Below are 17,540 nucleotides of genomic sequence, written 5' to 3'. Positions count from 1 at the left end.
ATGGAAAGGCATATTCTGTCCAAACATGTTATTCCAGTAAGGCATGCTAAATGGCATTTGAGGCATACTAAATGCAACATAGTAAGGATTTTGTGCAAATGGCATATTAGCAAATTATGCATTTAAATTATGTGCAGGCATAACATTCATAGGCATTATGGGCATGTTGGGAAATGAAGGAGGTGCAGACATGGGTGCAGGCATAACAAGTTTATAATTAACAGACAAATGATTAACACTACTACACTTTACACAGATTTTTCTAGGTGCATATTTTTCATGTGTGTAGTTATTATGTTTGTTAATTCCTACTTTCCCATTCCTATTGTTTTTCCTTTTAGATTATGTTTTACCCTCAATCTTCTCCAATTTGTCATTCAACTTCTTCCTAGACAGGTGCCCTACATTGACTCTCTTATTTTCTTTCACTTGACTTATTTCCTGGGATAAAGTTCTTGGAAACTGATCCATATTTCTCATCTAACTTAGAATATCAATATGGATTCAAGTATGTGAAAATATCCATAATACATCCGGACTCTAGCTTGACTTTGTTAACTGGTTTTCTTTCACTCGGCGGATATGGTTCCATGTCTTTCGACAGATAATTCCTTTTATCATTCGACAGATAATTTTCATTATCCGTCGAATCCACATCCATTGAAAGTCCTTGTTCCAAGTTAGAATTCAGTTTCTCCTTGCTCTTTTTCCAGGCTTTCTCACAGAAAGACTCTATACCTTGAACTTTGGTAATTTGAGTATGGACATCTCTAGATGATTTCCATGCCTTAATTACCTCCTGTTCTCGTTCAAGCTGCTTTCTTAATATATCCTCTTTCTTTAAGGATTCAGACAATTCTTCCTTAACAATTCTACACTCTATTTTTAATTTTTCAAACTCAATAGATTGAGTTTCTAACACAGCATTTCTCTCACTGAAAAATATGTTATTATCTTTAATGCTGTTATTTTCCTTGGTGAGAGACTTAAGTGTAACACGCAGATTATACAATTCAGTAGACATGTCATTTATAGCTTCATTACACTCTGCTTTAGAAAGATGTGCTAGGTTAGTGGTAATTACATGATTGCTCAAAGAACTGACCTCTGCTTTATCTGATTTGGCTATTAGGGCTAGGTTGACATAGCCTAGTTCCTCATCATCATCTTCCCCATCTGATGCCCAGTCATTTTCCTGAGTCAAGAAAGCTCTTTCCTTTTGTTTGAGCAATTCAAAATACTTCTTCTTATAATCAATAGGCTCAAACTTCTTTTTCTCAGAACTAGGCTTTCTGCATTCATTTACAAAATGAACACTCAAGCCATATTTGAAATACTTGAATTTGGATTTATCCACCATGTTTCTATTTGGCTTGGCTGCTCCAAAATTTTTCTTGAATTTGAGCTTGGCAAATCTTCTTGACAGGAAATCTATATGTTCATCTATATCTTCCATTTCATCTTGACTAAGATGATCTTCTAGTTCAACTACTAGCCCTTTTCCTTTGCCTTCACAAACCCTGGAGTTTGGTGCAAATTTCACAGCTTCAACCTTCATCTCTTTTCCTCTCTCATGCTCAGCCATCAGTGTTATAGATCCTCCTTTTTTCCTTCCTTTCTCCATTTTCTCATCTTGTTCTAGCTCAAGTTCATAGGTCTTTAGAATCCCATACAGTATCTCCAAGGTAAACTCCTTGTAATCTTGTGAGTTTCTGAGAGAGACAGTCATAGGCTTCCATTCCTTTGGTAGAGATCTAAAGAATTTCAAGTTTTAATCTTTTGTTTGATAGACCCTTCCATGCAGTTTTAGTGCATTTAATATTTTTAAAATTTACTAAATATGTTACTTAAAGATTCACTGTCTTTACAATGAAAGTGCTCATACTGCTGGATTAGCAATTGCATTTTGATTTCCCTCACTTGCTCGGTTCCATCACAAATGATCTGAATTGTATCCCATACATCTTTAGCAGCCTTGAAGTTAATGACATTGTCAAATATGCCTCCATCAAGACCATTGAACAGAATGTTCATAGCCTTCTTGTCATTGTGTACTTGCTCAATGTCTTCATCTTTCCATTCTGCTTGTGGCTTTGGAACAGTTGTTCATCACCTACAGCTCCTTCATTATCTGTAGAAGCTTTTCTAGGGACATAAGGGACTTGCTCATTGCAATCCACATAAATTTCATCATAAGAGAGAAGATGCAGGTGCATTTTCACCTTCCAGTGGTGCTAGTTGTCTTTGTCCAGAAATGGAATTTTTACTCCAACATCTTTTCTGCTCATCTTGTTAGTTGTTGTAATCTTTACACTCTTTGTACTTCAAGAGCTTGCTCTGATACCAATTGTTATTCCCAAACAATCTAACAAAGAATTACAGAAGGGGGGTTGAATGTAATTCTAGTTTCTTTTTCATTTCAAGAACTATTCTATCTCAAATATATATATATATATATATGACAGTGTTTGATTAAGCAAAATAAGGAATGAAAATATTAATGTTATCAAACACAAAGTAATTAAATACAAGTATTTAAAAACTTTCTGGTGGATTGAATTTTTCCACCAGAGATATATATAAATTCGAGAACTCTGTGATGCAAAGTTTGCACACAGCTGCTTACAAGTAGAATTACAATAATAGAATAATTCTTCACTGATACAGCTTTATCTATTTCTCTAGTTGATTGCTTACTTTCTTGATTCTTTTCTACTTGCTACTCTTGGTTTATATATCACCAAGTTACATTATAAAAAGATAAACTAATAAGACAAAAATGTCTTGGTCTAATTACATGCTTCTTTATTTCACCATCCAGCATCTTTGAATATCTTCAAGTTAGCATGGAAATGGAAATGTTTCTTTGTTTTCTAAGACCTTTAAACAGGCTGCCACATTCCATTTGCATCTAATCAACCCATGTGACTGTCAAGTCACTATTAACTGTAATTTGAATTTGAACATCCGTTGAAACTTCACTAGATCATCCGTTGAAACTGTGTTAGATCATCCGTCGAAACTTCATTAGATCATCCGTTGAATGTGACTTGGATCATCCGTTGAAACCTTGTAGAATCATCCGTTAAAAGTCTTCCATAGCAGTTAAATCCATTTCATTTATGCAAGATTACAAGACATCTAATATATACAATTAGCCAACCTATTTTGCATATCAAACTAGTAGTCAACATGACTTTGAATATCCTACAACTTCTAGATATCTATAGTATCGTAGTATGCAGGAATGTGTTACAAAACTTATTAATACATAAGCTACTCTCTCAAAGGATGTTAAAGTGATCATCGGTTGAAAGCTACAAAAACACTAAATTAAATCTACTAAGGTGTTTTGGTGAACTTATCATCAAGCCTATGACATATTCCCAACAGACCATAGCTGTGAATTATGATACTTGAGTTGTCAATGACTCATTTGTTGATTGCAAAATGGAGACTTGAGATTGGGGAGCTTGAATTTGTAAGTTGGTGGATGTTGACAGTGATTATTGAGATGCTGAGGATAGAGAAGTGCCAAATGTAGCTTGTACAGTTTCCCTAATTCCTTCCATCAAAAGAGCATATGGTTCATATCTAGCCTGATGGAGTTGATCCAGTTTGACCCTGATGTAATTAGTACTAGTGATTTGATGCTGGACAACTTCATGTAGGGCTATGAAAGATTCCCTCAGATTCTTGATGCTCTTGTCCACAGATGACAAATCAAACTTGGCCATTTGATCTGTAAATCTAGAGAATTTTTGCTTGATTTCCCCCTGAGAAGGGATGATCTCATCTAGCTTGTCCTTGATAAGTTTCTTTGTCTTGTCTTGATGATTGGTCAGTTTTAGAGATTTACCAAAGAGGTGAAAGACTTTAAGTTGAGCTTTATTGACATCTGTTATTGCATCATAAACTTCTTATGGACTTAGAGTTTTGGAATTGCTCCCAAGGATGGTGATGTACTCTTCTCTAAATCTGGCCAAAACCTCATCCATCTCAAGATGGAAGTTTTTATCCAACCAAGCATCATAGTTGCCATCATGTTCAGCTTCATTTACAATTTTTGTTTGTTGTTCTTGAACATCTGTCTGATAGGAAAGCATGGTAGCTTGATAATCTTGGTTAAACAAATCTGATGTAAGAATCTAATGTGAAATTTGGGCAAGTCACTGATCAACCAATAGATCATTCATTGTTGATGGTTGAGCTTCTGCTTCCTGCAGCCACTGAGAGATCAAATGCGGTTGTGGATGAGTAGGGTTAGATGTGGATGGTTGGTTAGTTGGATTTGAGGTGGAGGGTAGTGAACCAATAGAACCACCTGTGACAAATGCCACAGTTTGACTCACAGGTTGAACTGTGGTTATGATAGTGTGTTGCTCTCTACTTGTGGTGGGAACCTCTATTGGAATTGGAGGGGAGTTGACCAGGTTACTATCATGTACCTTGGACTCAAACCCTTGTACTTATTTAAAAACATTATCACTTGAATGTGATGCACTTGTCTCCCCCATAGCAGGATCATTGGCAATTGAACTCATAACTTCAATTATGAGTGCAATTTCATCTAGGGTTTTGAGGGGAGTTGTTCCTTCAAGAGAAACCTCCAATTGAATTGGAGAGGATTTAGATAGCTCCCCCTCAAGATTACTACCCTCAAACCTTACAACCTGTGAAGTTTAATTTGCACATGAAGGTGCATTCAAAACTACCACAGGGTCTTCAGTAAAAACTGATGAAACCCCTGTGGTTGTGTTGGTGTCATCAAGGTCTACCCTAGAGTGTAGCGTCTCACCAACTAAATTTGGGTCTTGAGTGGTGAGCACAGTCTCTTGAACCATGTCACATGATGTTGGTAACACTTGAGAATCAGATTCAAGTGTTTGATTGAATGAAGAAGAAATTTTAGAGATAAGATTTTGAATTTCAGAGTTGAGTGTTGGAAGCTCCCCCTGAATAAATGAGGGAGCTTCAAAATATGTGCTCTATGTGTGTGCCATCCTTATTCCTTCTTTCATACACTTGAATGTTTTCAAGTGTTGGTGCAGACTCTGTACAGGGTGCACTAGGGAGAGTGCTCTTTTCAATAGAGACACCTTGTTGAGAAGATGTCCCTAGAGTCTGTTCTATGTCCTCTTTTGCAACTACATCCTTTTGTGAGGATGCAGAGGTAGCTTGAGTGGTGAACTCAGTTTGCTTTTCCTTCTTTGGTTTCTAGACCAAGGTTGACTCTGGTTCTATTTGATCCTCACCAATCTCGTTTTTTACAGTCAAATGTGTCTACTTTCTCTTCTTTTTACTCACTTCACTCTTTTGAGAGGATGAAGTGGTTGGTTTCCTAGCTTCTAATGGTGAAGAAGAAAGGGTCTCAGTTTGGGAAGGCTCCTGTTGGTGTTCCTATATTTGTTCTTCCACAGGTACATGAGCCATAGCTGTACTAGATGAAATTGTAGACCTCATGTCAGGCATAGGGTAAGGGTAAGTCATGAATCTCTCCAACATAAATGAAGTGATTCTGAGACTTACAGTTACCTTATTCTTTATAGTAAGTGAACCAAATAAAACTTTGGATACTTGCTTACAGTTGCCTATTTATATTCTATCTATTCTTGAACTTTATAATTTAAAGTAGACATTACAAACCTAGGAAAGAATTTTCCTTACCTCTTGTAGACAAAGGCATAGTGAGCCATGCGCTTAGTTCCTACAGAATTAGCATCCCTACATTAATGTGTCTATTATAGGCCATGGAGAATACCAGCTTCTGGACCATACTTGAAATATTATTATACCCTATCTTCCTACATGTGAAAGCTCTCACAATAGAGTTAAACAGGAATGACCACTCCTTCCTCAAGTTCTTCTTTTTCAGGCTAGCTAAGTTGATTCTTTCACTATAGTTGATGAAGTCCATGAATTCAGCTAGCTCATCTTGAGTTGGGACTTCCATCAGCCTGCCAGTAGGAACCCCCAAGGCCACATTTACCTCAAAATCAGAAAACTCCACCTGTTGACCTTGAATGGAGCAATTAACCACCATGGACATAATTTGGTTCTCATGCATCATTGTTCTTATCACAACTGTGTTCCAGAAATCGATTAAAATATCCAAGTACAATACTGGATTTGGTGTTAGAGCACCTGCAAAGAAAGTTTCATAAAAAACTTTAAAAAACTCTTGAAAGTGTCAGGAGCATGATTTGCATCTGTAAAAGCAAGATAGTTGGTGCCCTCCTTTGGAATGAAAGGTGTAACTGTATTTGATTCCATTTGAAGAGTTTGAATTTGAGTGGGTAAGAAAAATAGGAGAGAAAAAGCTTGAAACGAAAGAAAACGGTTTGGATTTGGAAAAATTAAGTCACTTAGAGATCTCGAAGGCGTAAAGAGGTGTATGTCGGGATGTTTGGATATTTATAGTAAAAGGTAAATGACTTATCAAGAACTTAAAATAAACATTTGGGATTTGCTTATCGAGAAGTCATATTGAGAGAATAGATACATATCGATATGTCATTTTCCTGACTCTTATCGAGAACTAGAAATAGACTTATCGAGATGTTAAACAAACACCCAATTTGTCCTGAATGGACTGCGTTTTTCCAATTTTTATTTGAATAAATCAGAATAAAATCAGACTGAATTTTATCAAAAATATTTTACCAAAATAATTTATTAAGTCAAATTATCTCAATTTTGAGTTGTTGATAAGTCTAAAGTTTATACTTGTAGAGAACTCTGTGAATTATCAGTCATCGAGATCTCTACAATGACTTATCGAGAAGTCATAATAAAGCTTGCCGAGAAGTCCTTCGAGAAGTCAGAAAAATGACTTATCGAGAACTCACTCGAGAAGTCTCAAAATGACTTGTCGAGAAGTCAATTAGACTTATCGAGAACTCACTTATTTATACTTTTGTTCTTTTTTATTTTGTCTTGTGCTAATTTCACATATTAAAAATATAAATTAACAATTAGACAGTTTTCTCATAATTGAAAAATTCCAAGCTAAATTTTGAATTTTGACAAATAAGTATACAAAGATTTCCAGTTAATTTCCAATTAAATCAAATTAATTTTGATTTATTAGAAATCAATCGGCTGCAAAATATTAGTTGAGTTCTTACCTTTAGGATGAAGAATTTAGCAAACCAATTTCACCTACAAGTCTAGTGAAAGTTGCTTCATCCAAAGGTTTATTAAAAATATCAGCTAACTGTTTTCTTTTGGAACAAAAATAAGCTCAATGGTACCATTTGCAACATGTTCTCTAATAAAATGGTACCTTACATCAATGTGCTTTGTTCTAGAATAATTAAATGGATTAACCACAATAGATATAGCACTAATATTGTCACACATAATTGGAATTTTATATAACACTAGGCCATAATCCATTAGCTGATTTCTAATCCAAAGCACTTGAGCACAACAACTTCCTGCAGCTATGTATTTAGCCTCTACTATAGAAGTTGATACAGATTGTTATTTCGTGCTATACCAGGATACAATTCTTTGACCAAGAAATTGACAGCTTCCACTAATACTTTTTTTGTCAACCCTACATCCAGCAAAATCTGCATCTGTGTATCAAACATCTTCAAATCCTGTTCCCTTAGGATACCATAATCCCAAATTTGGAGTTCCGTTCAAGTATCTGAAAATCTTTTTCACAACCATCAAATGTGATTCTTTTGGATTGGCTTGAAATCTTGCACACAGACATGTTGAAAACATAATGTCTGGTCTACTAGCAGTCAAATACAGTATAAATCCAATCATTCCTCTATAACCTAAAATGTCTACACTTTTTCCTTTCTTATCGTCATCCAACTTTGTAGCTGCAGACATAGGTGTTGATAAAGGTGAACAATCAATCATACTAAACTTCTTTAATAGATCTTTAACATACTTGGTTTGGCTGATGAAGATTCCATCACTTCTTTGACTGACTTGAAGTCCAAGAATGTAACTTAACTCTCCCATCATACTCATTTCATATTCACTCCTCATGAGTTTTGAGAATCTTTGACATAGCTTTTCATTAGTAGAGCCAAAAATGATATCATCCACATAGATCTAAACTAGGATCATATCACCACCATGTTACTTATAAAAGAGAGTCTTATCAATAGTTCCTCTAGTGAATCCATGTTTAAGGGAAAATCTGACAGTGTGTCATACCATGCTCTAGGTGCTTGCTTTAATCCATATAGATCCTTGAGTAGTTTGTACACAAAATTTGGAAATTCTGGATCTTCAAAGCCAGGTGGTTGTTGCACATAAACTTCTTCTTCCAACTCATCATTAAGGAATGCACTCTTTACATCCATTTGATACACCTTAAAATTTGAGTGTGCAGCAAATGCAAGAAAGATCCTTATTGCTTCAAGTCTTACAACTGGAGCAAAAGTTTCATCATAATTAATTCCTTCCTCCTGTGACTAGCCTTTTACAACCAACCTTGCTTTGTTTCTAGTGACCATCCCATTTTCATCCATTTTGTTCCTGAACACCCACTTTGTTCCAATTACACTTTTGTTCCTTGGAACCAAATCCCAAACTTTTTTCCTTTAAACTGATTTAGCTCCTCTTGCATAGCAGATATCCAATCAGGATCAAGTAGAGCTTCCTCAGTTTTCTTAGGCTCAATTTGTGAAAGAAAGGATGTATGTAGACATTCATTAGTAGTTGCACTCCTAGTCCTCACTCTAATATTTGGATCACCAATTATTCTTTCTCTTGTGTGACTCATATCCCATTTTCTGGTGTGAGTTTGTTTACTTGAATTTTCTGCATTTTCTTCATCATTGGCATGACTTGCAGAACTTTCTCCTCTTTCTTCCCCCGAGTTTGTGCTATCAAATTTAGGTGTTTGAGATTGAAAACATTCATTTTTATTTGGGTATAGAGCTTCCATTCTCATGATTCACTTGTTCAGTTGACCCTTCATCTATTCTGTTGACTTCAGCTTCATCTTCAGAATCACTATCAATGTTGAGATTTTCAAACTCAAGGGCTTCAGCTCCATTTTCATCAAAGCATTCCAAGCCTAAACAATTGTCATCATCAAAAATCACATCTGTGCTTTCCATAATTTTCTTTTGTTCAAGCACATAGACTTTGTAGGCAATTCTCTCTAATTAATATCCCAAAAAAATCGCTTCAAAAACTGTAGAGTCAAATTTTCCCTCATATTCAGAGTTGTCTTTCAAAACATAACACTTGCTTCCAAACACATAAGATGATTCACAATAGGTTTTCTTTTAGATAAGATTGAGTAGGGTAATTTGCCAATATTCTTGTTAATGAGATATCTATTTTAAGTATAGCATGTAGTGTTGACAGCTTCTTTTCAAAAACTTGTTGGCAGGTTAGCATCATGTCGCATTGTTCTAACAGCCTCTACTAGTGTTCTATTCTTTCTCTCAACTATCCTATTTTGTTAAGGTGTTCTAGCAGTTGAGAATTCCTGAACAATGCCCTTGTCTTTGCAGAATTCAGTTAAAATTGCATTTCTGAATTCTATGTCATTGTCATTACTCAATCTCTTCACACTATTATGATCTTCATCCTGCTTCTCAATCTTCTTGATGTGTTCAATTATGATGTGTGGAGTCTCATCCTTAGAATGCATAAATTCTATCCATGTGTACCTTAAGTAGTCATCCACCATCACAAATGCATATTTTTTCCTTGAAATTGACAAGACATTAACTGGTCCAAATAAGTCCATGTGAATAAGTTGCAAAGGTGAACTTATGGAATTCACAATTTAACTCTTGTGACTTGAATTTTTCATTTTTTCCTTTTTAAAAAGCCTCGCAAACTTCATTTTGAGCAAACTCCAAATTTGGCATGTCTCTCACTAACTCCTTTTTCACCATGGTGTTGATTTCCTTGTAATTCAGGCGAGAGAGCTTTTTGTGCCACATATTGCTTTGCTCTACAGATGTCTTGGTGTAGAAGCAAAAAATTTCTTCCTCATTTGCTGAGTGTAAATCTGCAATAAACAGGCTTCCTTTTCTTACTCTTTTCTGAGCAACTTCACTAGTCTTTTTTCTGATGATTAAGCATTCTCTTTTGTCAAATGCAACATTGAATTCTCTATCTGTAAATTGACTGACACTTAGGAGATTCACTTTCAAACCAGCAACCAGTGCTACATCTTCAATGACAATATTTCCAGAAATTAACTTGCCACATCCCATTATAAAACCTTTGCTGTTGTCTCTAAAAGTCACTAATGGGCCAACCATCTCCTCAAACTATGATAGCAGGGCCTTATCACCCATTATATGTCTTGAGCATCCACTGTCTATGATCCATATGACTTTCTTCATTATGCCCTGCACACAATGAGGATTAAGCGTGTTTAGCTACCCAAACAGTGTTGGGTACTTTCTTCTTATTAAAAGAATTTGCAGAATTAGAATGAGTTGATTCAGAAAGAATGGTTTTATTGATTGATTTGCATGTTCCCTTTTAGCTGCAGACCCAATATTGACTTCTTTAAGGTCTACTCTCAGCTTGTGGCAACTTGTCATCACTTTCATGTTGCAAAGAATGCAATCAAACTTATCACAGAAAGAGTAGGGATCTTTAGTCTTTGCGTCATTATATTTGTATGCTTCCAATCTTGGCTCACTAAAAGCCTTTTTACAAAGGTGAGTTAGATGATTTGTAGAGCCAAATTTTTGACACTGTTTCCTAGGAGCATCTGTAACAAATGCAAAGTTATTGCTCTTATTTATCCCAATCTTCCCATTTCTGTTTTTCTTCTTCTTTCCTGCATTCTTAGTCTTAACCTTCTTGATTGGCTTCTTGGGGGTTTGATTCACCATGGGCTTCTTCTCAGTTTTAGAAGGTGGAGTTGTTTATTTGTATTTCTTTTCATTATCCTCATCAGCCAGTTCTTTCTTTATGATCAACTTCTCTTCACTGAAATTTACTTTACATGCTTTGAACAGTGGTGAACCAACCTTTCTCAGCATAGCTGGGACATCTTCATGTACAATTACTTTTCACTTGTCACCTTCAACTTTCTTGTTGTTGTTCAATGCATCATAATCCAAGCCAATAGCTATGTTAGCACATGGCTTGTTCTTCTTATGGTACTGACCAACTAGCTGAGATGCATTTTTGAATGATTTTAGTTTCACCTTTTTCTTTTCTAGCTTCTCCCTCAACACAGCTTCTATCTCAGTAGCACACTTTAGCTTGTTCTTAAATATTCATTTTCTTGCTTGACAGTTTCAAGCTCAACAAGCTGCAGTTCCAGATTTTGTTTCTCAATCTCAAGCTTCTCATTTACTTTTGATAGCCTACTCACTTCCTCAATAGTTTCCACCATGCTTGTGTGTATGTGAAACATCTCTACACTCATCTTTTCAACAGTATCCTTATATTGATTAGCATTTAAATCAATAGTAGTAAGAGTTGGTACCTCTGTTTTTGATGAAGATGAATCTCCTTGTTCCAAGGCTATGAGTGCATAGTTTCCAAACTCCTCATCTTCATCATTATCAGAATCATCCCAACTCTTTCCTTCTGCACTGTAAGCTTTTCCAGACTGTTTCTTCAAGATAGCTTCATATTTAGCCTCCAACTCTAAATATGCCTTGTCCTTTTTCACTTTCTTTGGCTTTTTATATTCTGTGGAAAAGTGGCCCAATTTATCACAATTGAAGCATCTTATTTTTGATATGTCAACAGATCCAGTTTTGTACCCATTTTTGCCACCAGAGTTATACTGAGCTTTTCCTTTCCAGCTGTTGTTTGTGTTGAATATTTGTCCTTTGTTCTTGAAAAACTTTGGCTTCTTCACTCTAATATTAGAGAATTTCCTTGCTAGATAAGCCATGGATTGATCCAACTCATCCAGTTCGTCCAAGGTATACAACTCATCTTCTTCAAGTTCCAAAATGACTTGCTTATGTGGCTCCTTGTTCTTTTGCTCAACCCTTGAGACAGTTGGAGTCTGGATTTCTTGTTCATCATCAGATGAATTACAATCATTAACAAATAGTGCACTTGAACCATTAACAATGTGGCCTTGACCAGCTCTTAAATATTTTCTTTGAATCATTTCCAGTTGATAGTTTTTAAAATACCATATAAAACTTACAATGTCATTCTGCTCAAGTCTCTCCCTTCTCTTATAGCTGAATTTTTCTGGTCTAGATGGTCTGGAATGGTGAGAAAAATTTTCAAGTTAACCTCCTCAGCTTCATAGTACTTGTCATGAAGCTGCAAGTCATTTATCAGCTTATTAAATTTTTCAAAAACATCAGTTATACTCTCCTTTGGTTTAGCCATGAAACCCTCATACTGAGACACCAGTATTCTCCTTTGATGGGATCTAACTTCCTCTGTACCTTCACATAAAATTTCTATTTTCTCCCAGATCTGTTTAGTTGTGTCACAGTTGACAATATTATTGTACATGACATTGTCAAGTGACTATCAGAATTAATTGCAGACCACTGTCAAGAGAGACCTTTTATTTCTCAGTTTCTGTGTATTTAGATGGATCTTTAGGACCATAGTAAGTTGGGATGACCATGTCTCCATCTGTAGACTCTTCAATTTTTTTCATAGGAATAAAAGGTCCATTCCTTAAAAACTGGATGTATAATGGGTTGGCCATCCTTAGAAACAACATCATCTTTTTTCATAATATGTAGTTAGTCTTATCAAAGGATGTTATCTTTATACTGCTTATCTTTTGTGTATTCATTCTTCCAAGATCTTGATCTATTTACTTTCAGATTTTGCTCTGATACCACTTGTTAGATATTGAATACAACACAGAGGGGGGGGGGGGTGAATGTGTTTTGGATATTTTTAACTCTTTTTACAACTATTTGGAATGGTGAACAAGGATGTCTAATTTATAGAGATATTGTGTTTAACAAAATAAACAAAGCATGTACAATAAACATAGTATTTTCAAAACTCACTTAACTTTGTATTAAAATTAAGTATGTCTTGCTACAATCCTGGGTTCTTTGTAAGTAAAGAACTCAGCTTCTTTCTTGAGAGAGTTACAAGAAAATCTAGATCTGTTTGTTACAACTAAACAAAGGACCGGTGTTAACTTTATAGATTAGTAAACACAGGTTTACACAGCATTTAATACGATGTACTAAACCCTACTTTAAGTTATCTCTAAAGTTTTCCATTCCTGACTAGTATATCTTTGCAAATCTTGTAGGTTTGTGACTTTCCTTTGTTAGTTAATCTTGGCCTTTGATCTTGCAATCTTCAAGCTGCTTCTGTAGACTTTTTAATCTAAGTGATTAGATCGTTTGTTGATTGATAATCTTGAATATTTAACTTGTCCGCATTCTGTGCTTGAGGTTCATATCAAGATCTCCAGTTTGTTGTATAGAGAACTGACATCTCGGTAAGTATAATGGCTTATCGAGATCTCTTAGTTCTCTATAAGTATCTTTGACTTGTCGAGGTTGCTAAGTTCTCTATAAGTGAATTTAGCTTGTCGAGGTCTCCAAAACTCTGCATGTAGAAATGACTTGTCGATATCTCTGAGATCTCTATAAGCATTTTGACTTGTCGATATCTCTGCGATCTCTAATGAGAAAATTGACTTGTCGATATCTTTAATCTTCATATCTTCATTTTGACTTGTCGATATCTCTAAATTCTCTATATGCAAAATGACTTGTCGATATCTTAGAGATCTCTATATACATTTTTACTTGTAGATATCTCTAAGATCTCTAATGAGAAATTGACTTGTCGATATCTCTGATCTTCATATCTTCATGAGACTTTTCGATATCTCTGGGACTTCTTTATAAGCCAATTTGGACTTCACGATAAGTCATTCTAGAGTTCTCGAATGACTTCTCTATATGACTTGATCTGTGACTTGTAGATATCTTGACTTAAAACATTTTTACTAAAATATATTTTGGCTTGATTCTCTCTACAATACAGAGATATGTAGGCATCTTGCAATGACAGCTAGTCCCGAATGCAAAAACACCCATTAAAACTCGAAACTCATAAAACCTAGAATTGATTGCTAACGAAATTCTAGTTTTTATTCCACAACAGAATTATTATTATGTTTTCATATTTTACTTAAATTTAATTTTTGTAAATTACTAGTGATTTAATGGTATTTATGAAAATGTAAATAATTAAAGATTAATAGATCGTAATAACATGTTTGATGGCTACCTTGCAAAAGAGTTAAGTGTTTAATTTAAAAATATAAACAAACTTTTCTAAATAATTAAATTACTAATAAATGGCGATAAAAATGTACTGGTAAAAATATTTAAGTGATTAGTACCTTGCAGGTATTGCAGACCTTATAAGCTTTGTGGACCTTGTAGATGATGTGAACCTTATAGATGTTGTGGACTTTTTAGTCATTATGGATCTTATAGACTTTGTGGACCTTGCAGAAATTGTTGACCTTGTAAAATTTGTGGATCTTGTAAGTTACGTGAAAAATGAACTATTGTATGATATGTCATTGTCCAACTCTTGTGGGTTTTATAGAATTTACATATTATGTTGATCTTGTAAACTTTGTGAATCTTGTATAAAATGTAGACCTTACCGACAGTGTTATAGACCTTGCATGCATTATGGACCTTACATGCATTGTGGACCTCGTAGACATTCTTGTTTTTGGAGGCATTGCATAACTTACTTGCATTCTGGATCTTGCGTGCATCGTAAACCTTTTATACATTATGGATATGGTCGTAAATGAGTCAAACTGAGTCGAACACATAAGTGTTCATATTTTAGCTCGTTATAAAATATCAAACTTGAACTTGAACTTTACTGAGTCAAAAATTTTGTTCATATATGGTCTGATTAAAAAAAGGTTATTCGCGAACATGTTCATGAACAGCTCATGAACTATGATTTAACGAACAACTTGTTGTGCAAGACATGCATGTACTATAACAAAATTAAGTTCATATTGACAACCCTAAGATTTAGTTGTATGATAGTCTAAATCTGTATTTTGTATTGTATCACTTGAGTCTGTAAAAATGTTAAAGATCATACTGGAGTATTTTTTCTGTAAACAGTCTCATGCCTAAGTATAAACTCTGGAAGAAGATCAACAAGATCATGCCTCAGAAAAAAAGTGAAGAAGCTTGGAGTTAATAATATAGTTCTAGATTGAGGGGTAGATCCCTTTATATAGTGTTGAGTCCATGATTAGACTTGAGTTGGGATACTTGGTGGACAAGTCTCCAACTTAGAAAGTAATTAGGACTCCTGAAGACATCAGATTCTTATATCCTTTCTTGTAAGAGTTAGTTTCCATGTTGGATTTCATGTCTCAACTCTTCAGCCGAATTGGGCCTCGACGGCGAACAACCTCGTTCGTGAATGTTGGGGGCTTAGGCCGTTTCCGTGACAGGCCTCGAACGACATGGTTCGTATTGGGTTTTGGACATGAAATTCAAGTGTAATAAATGCGACATTTATCATGTCTCTAGGGTTTATTTTCGACCCATATCAAATTCGACATTAACAATTTAAAAAATAATGAACGATTTCTAAATTTACGAATATCTTAATAATTTAAAATAAAAATTAGATATGTTCTTAAAACTTGACTTGAAAAATAAGAGGATACAGATTGAAAAATAAATACTATTATTTGATCTCGATATAACTTATAAAATTATAAATTATACTTTAATGTTGGTTGATTGCAAAAAATATATGCAAAATATTAATGGAAAACTCGATTCAGCTAGAATTCGGCTCAGCTCGATTATTCGTGAGCAAACTCGGGTTCACGGCTCGTTTGTTAACAAGTTGATTTTGAACATCTTTTTATGTACTTTCCGTTCGGTAATTAAACTCGGTTCAGCTCATTTTTAAAAGTTTGATTCGGACAAAACTCAGTTTCGTTCATTTGCGTCTCTTTATTAATGCCCATTTTGTCTTTTTAATTATGAATTTTCAGTTAAATCCAACAATAATTAACCAATATAGTTATGGGTGAAGAACAAGTTTAACCTATTTTCTTTATAAAAAATTAAAATGAATATTCATTTTCTGAAAATTGGTTAACTTTAGCCTATGAGATACCCAACTATCAGTGCAGTATTCAGTATATATGAGATATCCCACTGTCAATCGAATATCCTGTATGTGAAATACCCAAATATGACAGTGGAGTATCTGATATATAAATTGGGATACCCAACTGACAATGGAGTATTCAATTGGTTAAAATTGACCATTATTTTAGAAGGGTTATTTTTATTGATTTTTAAAAAATAATTGTTATTTTTGTCATTTTTTCTAAAGTTATAATACTGTCTCTTTAAAAATTAATGTAAATAACTGAAAAATATTTTAATTACGAAAAGAAACATAAAAAATGTTTTTTTGTTAAAATCAAGAGAGGTTACTGTTTGCGGCTATCACCTATCTTTTTCTTTTCTATATATAATAGGAGAATAATAGGAATAATATTCATGAGATTAAAAAGTCTCATTAAAAAAACTAAACTACCCCTATTTTTAATATTTATATAAAAGATGTAGTTTGTGGGAATCGAACTCGAGATATTTTATCCACCTATACAACATCATACCACTACACCATATTCTCACATGTGCTTTTTATCATACACATAATATGTAAGTATGCTAAATGAATATTCTAATTAACTTTAAAGATAGTTAATTGAATTCCGCAAAAAAAAGATAGTTACTTGAATATTTGTACAGTTAATTTTAAAGATTTCAATTTCAGATATAAAGTTAGGCATAGTACATAAATGGATTATTATCTTATTTATTAATCATTTTTTAGTTTGAAATATATCTCATATATTTCTAACATATTTTTAATATAAAAAGTAATTAAAATGTACATATATAATTTTTAAAAAAATATTCAAAATAGAATTGATTATACATAAATAATCTATATTGGTATTACATATTTAGATAAACTCGAATTATAATGAGTCAATGCATTTTAGTTTATTTCGAATTTGAAATCAGAACTTGGCTCATTGTTCAAAAAATACTCGAAATTTGACTACATGATCCAGCCAAAAAACATCGTCACATTCTATGTTTAATAAATTTAAATTACAAGCTCGGCGAGAATATCTTACCAATAAAGTGAAATTTTTTAATATATTATGTTAATAAAAATTAAAGTGTTTGAGGTTTTTATAGGGTCAAATCAACTGATTATTTGTATTAAAATTACTAACTTCACTGGTAGCGCATTGTTGTTTTTGAGATATGTCCCGATTTTAAGAATATTCGAAATTTGATATGAGATCTCACGAGATTTTTTTTAAAACTACGATGATATATTAAATCAATTTATTTTTCATTTTTCACTTTAAAAGAACTAGTTTTTTAAAAAGAATTCTTTTAGATAAGCAATATTCATGATCAAGATAATATTGTACAAATATTTTAAATTATTTTAATATTTTGAATTATTCAAATAAAAGTTATATCTATACAATATTGTAGCATTTGATTCAATGCATTTTATACTAT

This window comes from Apium graveolens, chromosome 2, assembly GCF_009905375.1.
Source record: "Apium graveolens cultivar Ventura chromosome 2, ASM990537v1, whole genome shotgun sequence".
Taxonomy (NCBI): domain Eukaryota; kingdom Viridiplantae; phylum Streptophyta; class Magnoliopsida; order Apiales; family Apiaceae; genus Apium; species Apium graveolens.
This window is presented reverse-complemented; position numbering follows the sequence as displayed.